This window comes from Eretmochelys imbricata, chromosome 24, assembly GCF_965152235.1.
Source record: "Eretmochelys imbricata isolate rEreImb1 chromosome 24, rEreImb1.hap1, whole genome shotgun sequence".
Classification (NCBI taxonomy): domain Eukaryota; kingdom Metazoa; phylum Chordata; order Testudines; family Cheloniidae; genus Eretmochelys; species Eretmochelys imbricata.
Window position 1 is genome coordinate 8,540,872 of NC_135595.1, and position 13,096 is coordinate 8,553,967.

Sequence of the window (13,096 nt, forward strand, 5' to 3'; positions counted from 1 at the left end):
AGCACAAGGGGTAATATCTCTGCCAAAGGGATTGTTAGCAATAACTACACTAACCCTGGATCTTCTAGTTATCCATATAAATGTCCAGTCCCTCTGTGTATCTTGCTAAGTTCTTGGCTTCAGCCACTTCCTGTGGCAGTGAGTTCCACAGGCTTGTCGCACATTGGGTGAAAAGATCTTTCCTTCTTTTCATTTCATTAGGCATCCCCTTGTCCCAGCATTGGGACACAGAGAGACCAAAATCTGGGCAGCTGGAGGGTAACTAGTGTCCGGAAATCTTCAACGGGGTGGAGATCTGTGGGAACGCTACAAGTCTTTGGCCACGGGGCCCTTTAAAGGAGTTCAGCCAGTTTCTCCGGGCGCTGCCGCAGCTTGTTGAGGGCTGAGTGCAAATAACAAGGTGTTAGCCGGTTTCAAGGCAAAGCCAGGAACTGTCATATGGAGAGCGGCATCATAAAAAGCAGCAAACTCGCTTCGCTTGGGCTATAATTAGCACCGATCAAACTTCATGATGTAAATGCAGCGTCGTGCCAAGGTTGGCTATTTAAAGCAGTCGCTAATGTGCAATCCTGTCTCGGTCAATAATCCTTGGTGGCTCTGTGCTGTCCCTGGATTTCTGGGAGAAATGCGTCCCTCTTGTGCACTGTCATAAACTGCAGGTCGCCAATTCCAGGGGGTCATTTCCCAGCTGGCTCCTTCTGCTGGGATCTGGGACACCCCCCCCCCCCGGAGATGAAAAGGATGGATTAGTGGTTAGGGCGCTAGCTAAGGTCTTCGGAGAACCAGGTACAATTCCTAGCTCTGCTACAGGCTTCCGGGGTGACCTTGAGCAAGTCACTTCGGGCCAGATTCACACAGGGGACTTCCGTCTCCGTGCATTGCATGGGGAGAGTTAGGCGCCGAGGAAAGGCATCTCCAGGCACTGGGGAACTGCATAAGCTAGGAAGCAGTGCAAAGCAGAGGTATGGGGGGCAGAGGAGCTGTGAGAATACGCAACAGCCCCATGGTTAGGGGTACACCTTTAGCATGTAGGAGACGCTGGGTCCAAGCCCCTGCTCCAAATCAGACGGAGCAGAGATTTGAAGCTGAGGTCCTCCACCAGCTTGGGGGGAGAGACACGTGTCATTGTCTGATCGCCCCCCCCCCCCAGTGGTTTGTGTTCGGCCGAGGGGTGCCCAGCGCTCGCCGACTGGATCGCGCCCCGCAGGGCAGACAGGTGGGGAATCGCCTTGTTTGAAAATCACCCCGGGGGCTGAGCAGTTCGTTAGTTGAGGGGCGGGGTCAGGACTCGGCTTGGCCCAGGCCTGACTGAAGAAATCTTGGGGAGAGGGGACCCTCGCTCTAGCAATGAACGGGTTAATGGGGGCCTGAGAGGCCGATTCTGCTCCCTGGTTGCACCAGGAGGCTGGGGAAGGGGCTGAGCGAGGGAGAAGCAGCAGGGACCAGGAGGTGCTGCAGGGAAGGAATTCCACAATCCCTCTCTCGGCCTTGGAGGGCGCAGAGGCTGGCCGGGGAGCTGGCCGGGCTCTCCAGGATCTGGGCTTCCAGTGGGTTTGATTGAGGGTCAGGTGGAAGGTCAAGCCCCAGGAGGGCAGTAGCTGGGTTAAGTTTGTACTTCGGGGGTTCCCGGGGGGAGCCCTGTGAGTTCTGGCCCGGAGAGAAGGGTGAACCTAGAGAGGCTGTGGGAGAGGCCAGCTGACAGGCTACGGCAGGGAGGCAGGACCAGGGGGTCTGACGGGGCAGACATCAGCTGCCGGTTATAGGGTCCCTGGTCTGGAACCCAGTATAGAGCCTGGGCTGGGCTTCCCCCACCAGCCACTGGGGAAGGTGGCGTGAGGCCTGTGAGCAGGGGATAAGGACGGCGGAAAACGCAGAGGGAAGGGCTGTGAGGCCCATGAGACCGAGGAGCAGACCTCAGGTTGTTGCATCTTTCTCTTGGGCTTCCTGGTCCCCCAAAAGGGGTGGCACCAAACCATGACCTGGCCGGCGGGCCGAGTCACCAGATGGGACCTCTGCAGCGCTGGAGCAGCCATTGCCAGGGGGTGCTCGAGAGGACAGCGCTGCTATGCTAAGCCCAGCCACGAGGGGGCGCACCAGTCAGTCTAGAGGCACATATGGCGTTAAGCCACAGTGAGGAGCGTGTCGGTGATGCCTAAATCCCTTTGTGTATCTGGCCCGTCTGTGCTCTGTGCCTCAGTTTCCCCATCTGTACAATGGGGATAACAGCACCGCCCGACCTCACAGGGGTGCATGAGGATAAATACAGCAAAGACGGCGAGGCACTTGGATACTCCAGTGAGCCTCATTCACATCGCACCGGCCACCCCTGAGTGGCCGATTGGCCAGATTCGAAAGGCCAGCCGGCAGGGGGCGGCTTTCCAACCCCACGGCCGGACCGACCATTCAGACAACAGTTGTGTTGTGGCAGGAGGATCGAACAGCCCAGGGGAGCTGCTGGCATGGACGCAGTGCGTCAGATCCTCTTGTGTGAGGCGGAGGCAGGTATTTGAGGGGTGGCCGAAGTTCTGGGAAATGAAAGAACATTAATAACCTTCCAGAACTTGTGAAGTCACTATTGGCAACTTAGTGACTGTCCGAGAGGTGCTAATTATAAGTGATATAGAAACAGGCGAGCTGTTGAGCGGTCTTCCAATGACATAATGTATCTTATGGTATTTTCATGAGGGAGGCAAGGTTGTAGGGTTCCTGGGTTCTTTTCCCCAGCTTTGCTCTTCAAACAATGGTGAGTTGTTCTTAATGGGTTGAAATGTGCCCTGTCTGCAAAACGGGGTGAATGAGACCCACTGTGCAGGGGGATCTGTGAGGGTCTGAGGATCCCCAGCTGTAAGATCAGACCCTTGGATGTTAACGAGGTGATTGAGTGAGGAGTGGGAGAGTCTGGGATACAGAGTTCAGATCCTGACTCTAGCCTCGTTCCGTTATTAATTCTAATTAATTTGAGCGTATCTAATTAATTGACTAATTCCATCATTAAACAGTCACTCCTGTTTCTGAGTGAATGTGTTGCGTGGGACTGTCGGTGGAGAGGGAGTAAAGCTGTAGGAACGCCACTGACTTGATGGGAATCACCCTGAACTGATACCTGAGCAGGACTGACCCTTCCCCAGCTTCTTGCTTATTTTCCCATTCAAATACCCCTAGTGACAAAAAACTAGTTAACTGGGGTAGGCCGTACCTTCTGGCTCCTCCAGAAAACACCCCCATGTGAAGGGGGGAGGGATAGCTCAGTGGTTTGAGCATTGGCCTGCTAAACCCAGGGTTGTGAGTTCATAGAATATCAGGGTTGGAAGGGACCTCTAGAGGTCATCTAGTCCAAGCCCTTGCTCAAAGCAGGACCAATCCCCGTTTTTGCCCCAGATCCCTAAATGGCCCCCTCAAGCATTGATCTCACAACCCTGGGTTTAGTAGGCCAAAGCTCAAACCACTGAGCTATCCCTCCCCCCAGAGTTCAAGTTCAATCCTTGAGGGGGCCATTTAGGGATCTGGGGCAAAAATTGGGGATTGGTCCTGCTTTGAGCAGGGGGTTGGACTAGATGACCTCCTGAGGTCCCTTCCAACCCTGATATTCTATGATTCTATGATCTGCCCTTTTAAGATACAGGCTGTGGCTTGGAGCCAAAACAGGCTGGACTGGGCTATATGAACAAGCAGCTGAACAAGAGAGAGGGCTGTGGAACCCGCGCTGACTTCAGTGGCTGGCCTCTGGCTCAGACCAGACACAGAGACTTTGTGGACTTTAAGCTTGGGAGCTCTGCACCAGAATCCTGAGCTAAGGCCCTGCCCCGAGATCCTAAAGAGGACGTACTTATTTTGTTAGGTTTCAGAGTAGCAGCCGCGTTAGTCTGTATTCGCAAAAAGAAAAGGAGTACTTGTGGCACCTTAGAGACTAACCAATTTATTTGAGCACAAGCTTTCGTGAGCGACAGCTCACTTCATCGGATGCATGCAAAACGGGGTGAATGAGACCCACTGTGCAGGGGGATCTGTGAGGGTCTGAGGATCCCCAGCTGTAAGATCAGACCCTTGGATGTTAACGAGGTGATTGAGTGAGGAGTGGGAGAGTCTGGGGGCGCATGCATCCGATGAAGTGAGCTGTCGCTCACGAAAGCTTGTGCTCAAATAAATTGGTTAGTCTCTAAGGTGCCACAAGTCCTCCTGCTCTTATTTTGTTAGTTTGTTTTGGCTTCCCCTTGCCTGGATCCTTTACGTATTGATGACCCAGATGGCAGGAATAACGTGCAGTACCTCATCTGGCCACAAGGGGGGGGTGTACGTGGCACATGCCATGAGTTGCACAATGTTCTGAGGTTTGATAGCCCCAGTTCCTGGAGCTGTGCTTTTTGGGAGCTTTTATTTAAACTTTTTTGAAAAGCAAGTTTCCAGCCCCCTGACTAGGGAGAAAAGCTTGAACACCTGCCCCCAAAAGGCCCACGAAGCAGACCGCAAATCAAAAGCATTCGACATTTATTAAAAAAAACAAAAACAACTCGTGCTTTTTAAGCCACTCTTTCCACAGTATGCATCCGATGAAGTGAGCTGTAGATCACGAAAGCTTATGCTCAGATGAATTGGTTAGTCTCTAAGGTGCCACAAGTACTCCTTTTCTTTTGATTTTGTTTAAGGGCCTGATTCATGCTTTCTGAACACTGCGGGTGGCAATAGTGGGGTTTTCAGTGGGACCCCATGTGATGAAGCGGGACTGTTCTTAATGTTTCCTCTGAATATTGTGGGGGTGCCTCCGTTTCCCCTATGCAGTTCTTAAGTATTTAGGTGGTGGGATAAGGGTCTATGATCCTTGCAGAGCCCTAGAGGGCAGGTGTGTGCAGGGGTCTGGACACAGAGAATGCCCAATACCCTGTTTCCTGGCAACTGATGGCCTGGGCCCTTCCCCCTGCCAGGTGAGAGCTAAAGGAATCAGGTGACCTCCTGGCCCGGGAAAGGGACAAAGCCCAGAGGAGGAGGGGCTGGAGGGAGTTTCAGTTTGGGGCTGGCTGGGACATGGAGTGAAGGGCAGACGTGGTTGTCTGGCTCACTGCCCCCCAAAATGGACCTGGCTGAGGGGTCCTGTTCTCTGCACCTACAAGCTCTGTTTTAGACCATGTTCCTGTCGTCTAATAAACCTTCTGTTTTACTGGCTGGCTGAGAGTCACATCTGACTGCGGAGCTGGGGGGCAGGACCCTCTGGCTTCCCCAGGAGCCCGCCTGGGCAGACTCACTGTGGGAAGTGCACAGAGGGGCAGAGGATGCTGAATGCTCCGAGGTCAGACCCAGGAAGGTGGAAGTTGTGTGAGCTGTGTGTCCTGAAGACAGTCTGCTCACAGAAAGGAGACTTCCCCATAGTCCTGACTGGCTTCATGTGGTGCACTTCCAGAGCATCACCCGGGGACTCCCTGACACCCCAACATGTCCATCTATCAGCTTCTCTGGTATTGTAGTATAGTGCTCATCAAGGGGTTAACGGGGTTATTCAGAGAATTATGGGTTGGGGCCATATTCATAAATCCCCAGAACTTCTAAGGAATGGCTGCCCCCAGGCAAAGCTCAGTGTGCATGGGATCAGACTAGGGTCATCAGATAGCAAGTTGGAAAGATCAGGACTGGGGGGAGGGAATAAAGTGGGGGAGGGGGTAATAGGGTCCTATATAAGGCAAAGCCCCTAATAATCGGGACAGTTTTGATAACATCGGGACATCTGCTCAGCCTAGATCAGACAGGGAGTAGTTATTTGATAGGGAAGGGGTATCTTTCTACTAGGCGACGATCAGGAGTTGTATTAGATGACTGGAGCTGCTATGTAAAATCAGGTGGGTGGGGGCGGTACTCTTTCCAGGCTCCACCCACTAAATAAGCTCCACCCACACAAGTCACCAAAATGAGACCCCACTCATAACAGAGTCTATGCAAATATTCAAAATATGCTTGTGTTGCCACCGACCAGGCTGGGCTTGGCTCATGCTTGGTGGGGCTTGACAGTGTCTCCTTGGGCTCAGCTCCTCCCATGCTGGGGGGGGGAAATAAGTGGTGGCCCCTCCTGCACCTTACCCACTTGGGGCACCAAACGAGATGCCGCGCACGCTAGATGGTCCCGATCTATGTCCCTCGCCCTGCTCTCACGCCAGGAATGGAAGGGCTGACTGGGCTGATGTTTAAATTCTCATCACTGGGCATCACAGTTTGCTTCTCCCCGAGGTGACCGGGGCAATTCAGACCTCGCCGAGGGATTGTCCCAAGTTCCCCGCAGACCATCGGTGAACCTCCAAAAAAGCGAACAAAGCGTTTCTTCCCAGTCGTGCCTGAACTCTTAAAAAATGAAAGTGGAGACTCTGGAGAACAAGGCTGTGGGCTCAGAGCGGTGGTGGGAGGGTGAATGGGTGCGTGCCAGCCGTTCCTGAGCGCTGGATAAGATCCGTGAAAGCTAAAGGTTGCCTGGATTGATTCAGAGCGCAGGAGGTCTTTGCAGAGCTCTCGTTACTCAAGATGAAATCCAAGGTGGAGCATCACTCCGGACATGCCGAAACCCGCAAATAGGACCACAGCATTGCAGGGCCTTCGTCACAGAGAAGAATTCCATCCTCCCCTTGAAGAAAGCTCCTTGCCTGGGTAAGGCAAACAGAGGTTCACCATAGATCCCTGCGGTGTTACCCTGGGTCTGAGCACCTGGGTTAGCCCAGCCCAGGCGTGAGCAGCCGCACGGCAAAGCCCTGCCCAGGTTACTGTGTCCTCACCGGTGCTGCGTTCCCCTGGGGACTTCTGGGGGCGCGTCCCATGGTGCTTTGTGCTGCTCTGAGTGGAGCTGCCCTGTGATTCTTCCCTGGCCAATTGGGGGAGAACTTGTCCTTGCGTCTAAGCACACGGAGGGCAATTGTGGGGAGGCACAGGTGGGCTGTCAGCCCTCGAGGGGTTTAACCCGCATCCTCGCTGCCAAGGAAGCAGGGTCCCCTCACCAGCCAGGCTCTCGCCCGCTGAGTCAATGGAGAGCGAGCAGCTCTCTGTCCTTCATTTATGGTTTTAAACACCAGCAGCGACTGGGCTCCGCCTGGCAGGTGAACGTCAGCCCGGCGTCGATACTGGCAGTGCGGCTTAAACCCACTGCTGGGCAAATTCTCTCTGTTCCCAACCCAAGAGGCAGCTCAGCGACATGGGTGCAAAGCCTCATGGAGGGCAGAGTCGGGCCCGTCGCGGAATCCCCCGGGCAGAGTCGGGCCCGTCGCGGAATCCCCCGGGCAGAGTCGGGCCCGTCGCGGAATCCCCCGGGCAGAGTCGGGCCCGTCGCGGAATCCCCCGGGCAGAGTCGGGCCCGTCGCGGAATCCCCCGGGCAGAGTCAGGCCGCTGGGTCTAAGCCAGTACCAAGTTCTCATTTCTTCCTTTGCACTGCAGTCTCTGCCCCCGTCCGCTCCTCACCCCCTTTTCTCTTTGGCCAACACACCTGCATTAGCCTGATTAAAGCTCCCTCTGCTCAGATCTCTGAATCTAATCACCATCCATCTGCCTCCTGGGGCTACTTAGGAGTTGGCAGCTCTGAGCTTGGACGCTCGGGCTGCGTTTTTACTGAAAAAGGCCTTTTAAAAAAATACTAATTAAACCTGTGTTGCCAGCACAAAATGATCCCGGGGCCAGATCGTGTTTGCAGCAGTTGTTCTCAACCCGTCAGCACTGGCCTTCCGTGTGGCAAAACAAGTAGGCGAGAAATTGACGGCTTCTCTTGGGGGGGTTTCGACTGGAAAATCCCGTCCGTTCTGGTCTACACTTAGACTTACAGCAGCATAGGTGTGTCGGGCAGGGATGTGAAATAGTCGCCTGCTATGGTGACACCCTGTGCCGGTGTAGACACAACTACACCCACAGAAAACGGCTTCGGGTGGCCTAGTTAATGTCGTTCGGGGAGGTAGTGTTCCTATGCCGGCAGAAAAGCTCCCTCTGTCGGTGCACACTGCATTTATACACTGGGAAGCTACGTGGGCATGCGCTGTGTAGGCCAGGTGTAGCTTAAGCGTCATTCCCCCAGGGTTGGGTGGGTTTGTCGTACCTTGGGAGTTAATTGCTAAGAAAAGATGCAGGATCTCTCTCACTTAGCCTTCACCCCCTCCTGTTGCTCCATCACCCGTTTCCTCTGCGCCACTGCAGTTAGCTGCCGTAAGGGATAATAATTCCCCAGGGTTTCTTTCGCCCTGAAGGATCCAAAAGAGCTTTGCAAACGATGACCAAATCCTGCAGTCCTTACTTAGGCAATTCTACCATTCAAGTCTCCGGAAGTTTTGTCCAAGAATAAAAATGCACTTTGCCTGGCACCAAAATGCAGTCTGTTCTGGGGTGGAACACGGCAGCACACAACAATGCAACATATTTTATTTGTCATATATATTTCTTTATCCTAAAAGCAAGGAGAGACACTGTCCCGTTCCTACCGTCTGTACAATCTAAACTCAACTTGACACCGCAACAAGTGAGGATTGGAAAGAGACTGAGACTAGATCGGAATAAAGCCCCCGCCAGCGTTCTCAGCAGACAGAATGGGCGAGCATTTGGCCACGACATCAGGAGAGATGCCCTTTCTCTTCCAGCAGCTGCAGTTCGAGGGCATTGTCATTGCTCCATGGCTGGAAGACTTCACCAGCATTGAGTGGAACTCGGATCCCATTGCAAAGGGGATTCTGTACATGGAAATTGGATTGGTAGAAGATTATTGAGCCTTGGGAATCTAAGAGAATTGAACATAGTGTTTTTTAAAAGGAGGCCACCTCTGCTCTCTGAGAACATCTTGTGGAGAGATACTAAACTCCAGCCGAGCTGTACAGGGGATTTGCAGTCCTTGTTCCTCTCTGAAAACAGGGGACAAAACTGACACCTTTCAATTATACCTACAGCCCAGTCCTGCTCCTCTGCTGTGCCAGGATCTACCCGGAGTAGCCCTGCTGGAGTGACGCTGAGTTTACACCAGCGTCACGGAGGTCAGGATCTGTCTCTGTCCTCTAGCCGGTAAAGAAAGACAACATTAGGAAGCGCCATGCGTGCCAGACATCCTAGTCGAGTAGGGAAAGGCAACAGCTCCCATTCCAATGAATTCTTGTCCTCCCACCCCTTCCAAGCCTCCCCCCCACCTCTATGATGAATGTTCTCCCCCTTTTCAATCATCCCTTGCTTTGATGGCTGCGTTTTAATGCAAGTGCTGGCAAGATGCCACAGGGGCACTCAAAGGAGATTGCTTTCCTTGGCCTGACTTGAGAGCCACAGCGTCCCGGCCTTTGCAAACAGAGAATTGCCAGCCGGCAGGCTAGGAGGAAGCCAGCCAGGCCTCTGGGTTGGAGATGCGACCATCTCTCAGGGCTTGTACAAGCGTGGGCACATAACAACCGTCTCCGCATTGCCCTGGCCACTGTTAGACAAGGAGCGCTAAAATCTAGCTTCCAGCCTGAATAATAGTGCCCTGCCTAGAAAGCAGAGGTTCCCAAATGTGGGGCGCGCGCCCCTAGGGGGGCACGGAGCGGAGGAATGTTCGTGGGGGGGGGCATGGCAGGATCCAGGCCAGCCCCAGCCCCATGGGAGGTGGGGAGGGAGCACCACCCAGCCCTGCTCTGCTCCCAGCTCTTCTCCGGCCCTGCTCACAAGCCGCGGCTCCCAGCCCATGCCCATATCCACCCCCGACTGTGGCCCAGCTGCTGCTCCGTTCTCGGCCCTGGCCCTGCTCCCGCTCCCAGTCTCACCCCCAGTTGAGGCCCCAGCCTCGGCCCCCTTGCCCCTGTCTGCATTCCCCTCCTCCCAGAGCTGGGGCCCTGCTCCCAGCCCTGGCTTCCGGGGGTGAGGGGAGGCTGGATAGAGGTAAGGGGCGGGGCGTGACCCTGAAAAGTTTGGGGACCACAGCTATAGACGTTCTCCTTCTCCTGCCTGTCAGGCTGTTGCTGCATGCTGTTATAGGCTGCCATACCTCACCCCAGAAGAGGCTGCTTGTCAGCAGGTCTAGGTACACTTCTAACGTGCTTTGTGGAAGGTGCTAGCAGAGGGCAAAGTGGCTAGGAAGTATCGGCAGAGGGGGAGGCAGTTGCTTGGGATGGCCCAGGGGGAGGAAGAGTAACGGGATGAAGTTAGGGAGAGGTAAATTTAAGCTGAATAGCCAGGAAGATGAAGATATGGGTTAGGGAGGCAATCATCCCCTGGGGGCCAGTGGTAGATACAGCTGGCGAATATACCACGGGGCAGAGAATGGGCACTAGGCACCATGACCTGGCATTAGAGCGAAATCAGGGTCTTGTGTCTAACCCACCGAGCGACCAGCCAAGAGATTTGAGTTCCCTTCCCAGCTCCACTACAGATCCCAGGTGTGACCTTGGACAAGTCATTTAGTCTCTCTGGACCTCAACTTTTTGTTTTCTTACAGTCCCCCCATTTCCTTCACTCTTGGCCTGTCTTGTCTGTTCGGATAGCAAGTGCCAGGGGCAGGGACTGTCCCTCCCTGTGGCAATGCAGCGCCTGGCACAATGGGGTCTAGATTTCAGTTGGGTTCTCTGATCACAGGGGAAGACAGGGTGTTTCAGGGGATAGAGCACTGGACTGGGACTCAGGAGACCTGCGTTTGAGTCTCAGCTCTGCCACTGGGGGACTGTGGGCAAGTCCCTTAACCTCTCTGTGCCTCGGTTTCCCCATCGGTACAATGGGGATAATGATACTGACCTCCTTTGTAACACACTTGGCGATCTAGGGGAGGAAGAGCTAGGTCGTAAGTTATCCCCATGTACAGAGGGGGGCACGGAGGCTAAGTGATTTGTGCAAGGTCACACAGGCAGTCGGTGGCAGAGCAGGGAGATGAACCCATGTCTCCACAGGCCTAGGCTTGGGCTCTAACCACTGGACCATGCTGCCTCTGTAGTAGCTGTGTTTCTGCAATGCACCCTCCTGCTTGCGGCTATGGTAGCAGCCCTTAAAGCCTGGGGTTTTTAAGGCTGCAGCATCAGATCCCTGCCCGCTTTGTTTCCAGGGGCTCAGCCTCCCGGGGCGCAAGTGACAAACACTCACAGTGGCCTGAGCGTATCTTTGCCCCCGTCCTACAGAACCAGCCAGTTCCCTTGCAGATAGTTCTTACTGACGGGCGTCTCCATCAGTGGGGTGACGAGTCACCGACCATTTTGATTCTCTCTCCCCAGTGGGCCATGACCTGCAAGAAGGACAGCGTGGCCAGCGGGAGCCCTGGAGAAACAGAGGAGTCAAACCGGAATCTCTTTGCTGCGATCTGAACTGGCCGTGCGCACAGACACCCCGCCAGGGTCATGATTAAAGGTAAGTGTGTCTTCCCGGAGCACACCGGATGGTGGCTGGAAAGGCGGGCTGGAATTAAATGACAAAAGCTGCCCATCTCTGGGAAATCGCATGCAACGTGGCAGGGGCGTGTGTCTGACGCACTGGGCTGGCATGGGAGAGACCTGGGTTCAAGTCTGCGCTCTTGCACAGCTGCCTGGTGGCACCTAACCCTGCTGTGAAGGGCTGGGAGAAAGCCAGCTACCCGCTGGAGGAGACCCTTTGCCGCGCCCAGCAGCCAAACCCCCTGCCATGGGAATGGGGTGTGTGCGCTGGGACAGAGCATCCCTCTCAGTGCTTGCTCAGGGCTTATGCCAACCCTTTGTTGGGGAAGGGGCAGGGGCAGTTATCCCGGCACTACAGGGCTTGTTGCACTGCCCTGTGGCAGACACTAGATGGGGCACGGGTCCGAGGGAGGCTATTTCTGCATTCCTCCAGGAGCTGCAGTGCCCCTGGTCGAGGGCCACGTCCGAGCGAGGGGCAGGGATTTCCCCGCCTGTCTGGGAAAAGCAAGTGCCTGGTTTTTCATTCCCGCCAGATCCAGGCACAGGCTAGCAACGGCTCTAGTCCCTGGGGGCGTCTCCACGGCAGCAGCAGGGGTAACTTCCAGCTTGGGCAGACGTTCCAGCCCAGTTCCCCGGCCCTCCCAGCTGGGATTCAGTCTCAGGTCACTCACTTGCCTGACAAGATCCCATGTAGCTTTGGCCAAAAATGAAAGAAGCTGGATCACCGGTCCCTGGGGACAGCTCCCTCCCTGGGATCAGACTGATACGGCTCCGCACCATCGAAAGGCATCTTGCGGCAAGTGACGAGGATGGATGATGGCGGCCTCTTTGCCAATGCCGGGTCCTTTCAAGATGCTTGGTGCGACACCGACAGTAGATAAAACCCATCAGTAAGGCTAAGATTTTGTCACGGATATTTTTAGTAAAGTCATGGACAGGTCACGGTCAATAAAGAAAATTTCACGGACGCCCGTGACCTGTCTGTGACTTTCTCTAAAAATATGCATGACAACATGAGGAGCTGCGGGGTCCCCAGGGTGGCTGGGCAGCTGCGGGGGCCCTGACTCGGAGCTGCAGGGTCCCCCCACCCGCAGAAGCTGGGAACTGCGGGGTACCCCCGCCGCCTGCTGTGGCTCGGAGCTCCGATGGCCCCCCCTGACCTGGGGCAGTGGGGTACCCCGCAGCTCCCTGCCACCACGGGCAGTGGGGACCCTGCAGCTCCTGACTGCCACGGGATGAAGTCACGGAGGTCTCTGGAAGTCATGGATTCTATGACTTCTGGGACCTCTGGGACTAAATCGTAGCCTCCCCCATCAGTGCTGCAGCAATTTATGCTCTGAAGCCTTCCAAACTTGTCAAACGGCAGCTGTAGAGAACATGGTTTTCTACCCCTTGGGCATTCATTAGAGGGGAACTTGTATTTTAATAAATCATTCGAGGCTGGAAAAGTTCCCGGCATCGTCCTCTGCTTTAAAAATAATACATCATATCCCAGGGCCACTGAATTTCAGTGCTGAGCGAGATCCATTGTCCTTCACCTGCAGTGCTAACTGGGACTGCCAACATGGCTGGGAGGGGGATAAAATACAGCCTTGGGTGTGCATGTCAGCACGGAGAGGCATTTAAATCACATTGATAGTGCCATCTCTGCTGTGGGTTAGCTGACATTCTCCAGAAGGCAAAGGTTTTATCAGCCGTGGTGCGATCCAGCGGGTAGAAGGCCGGACAGAGACTCAGGAACCTGGGTTCTAGTCCCGGCTCTGCCACTGATGTGCTGCGTGAC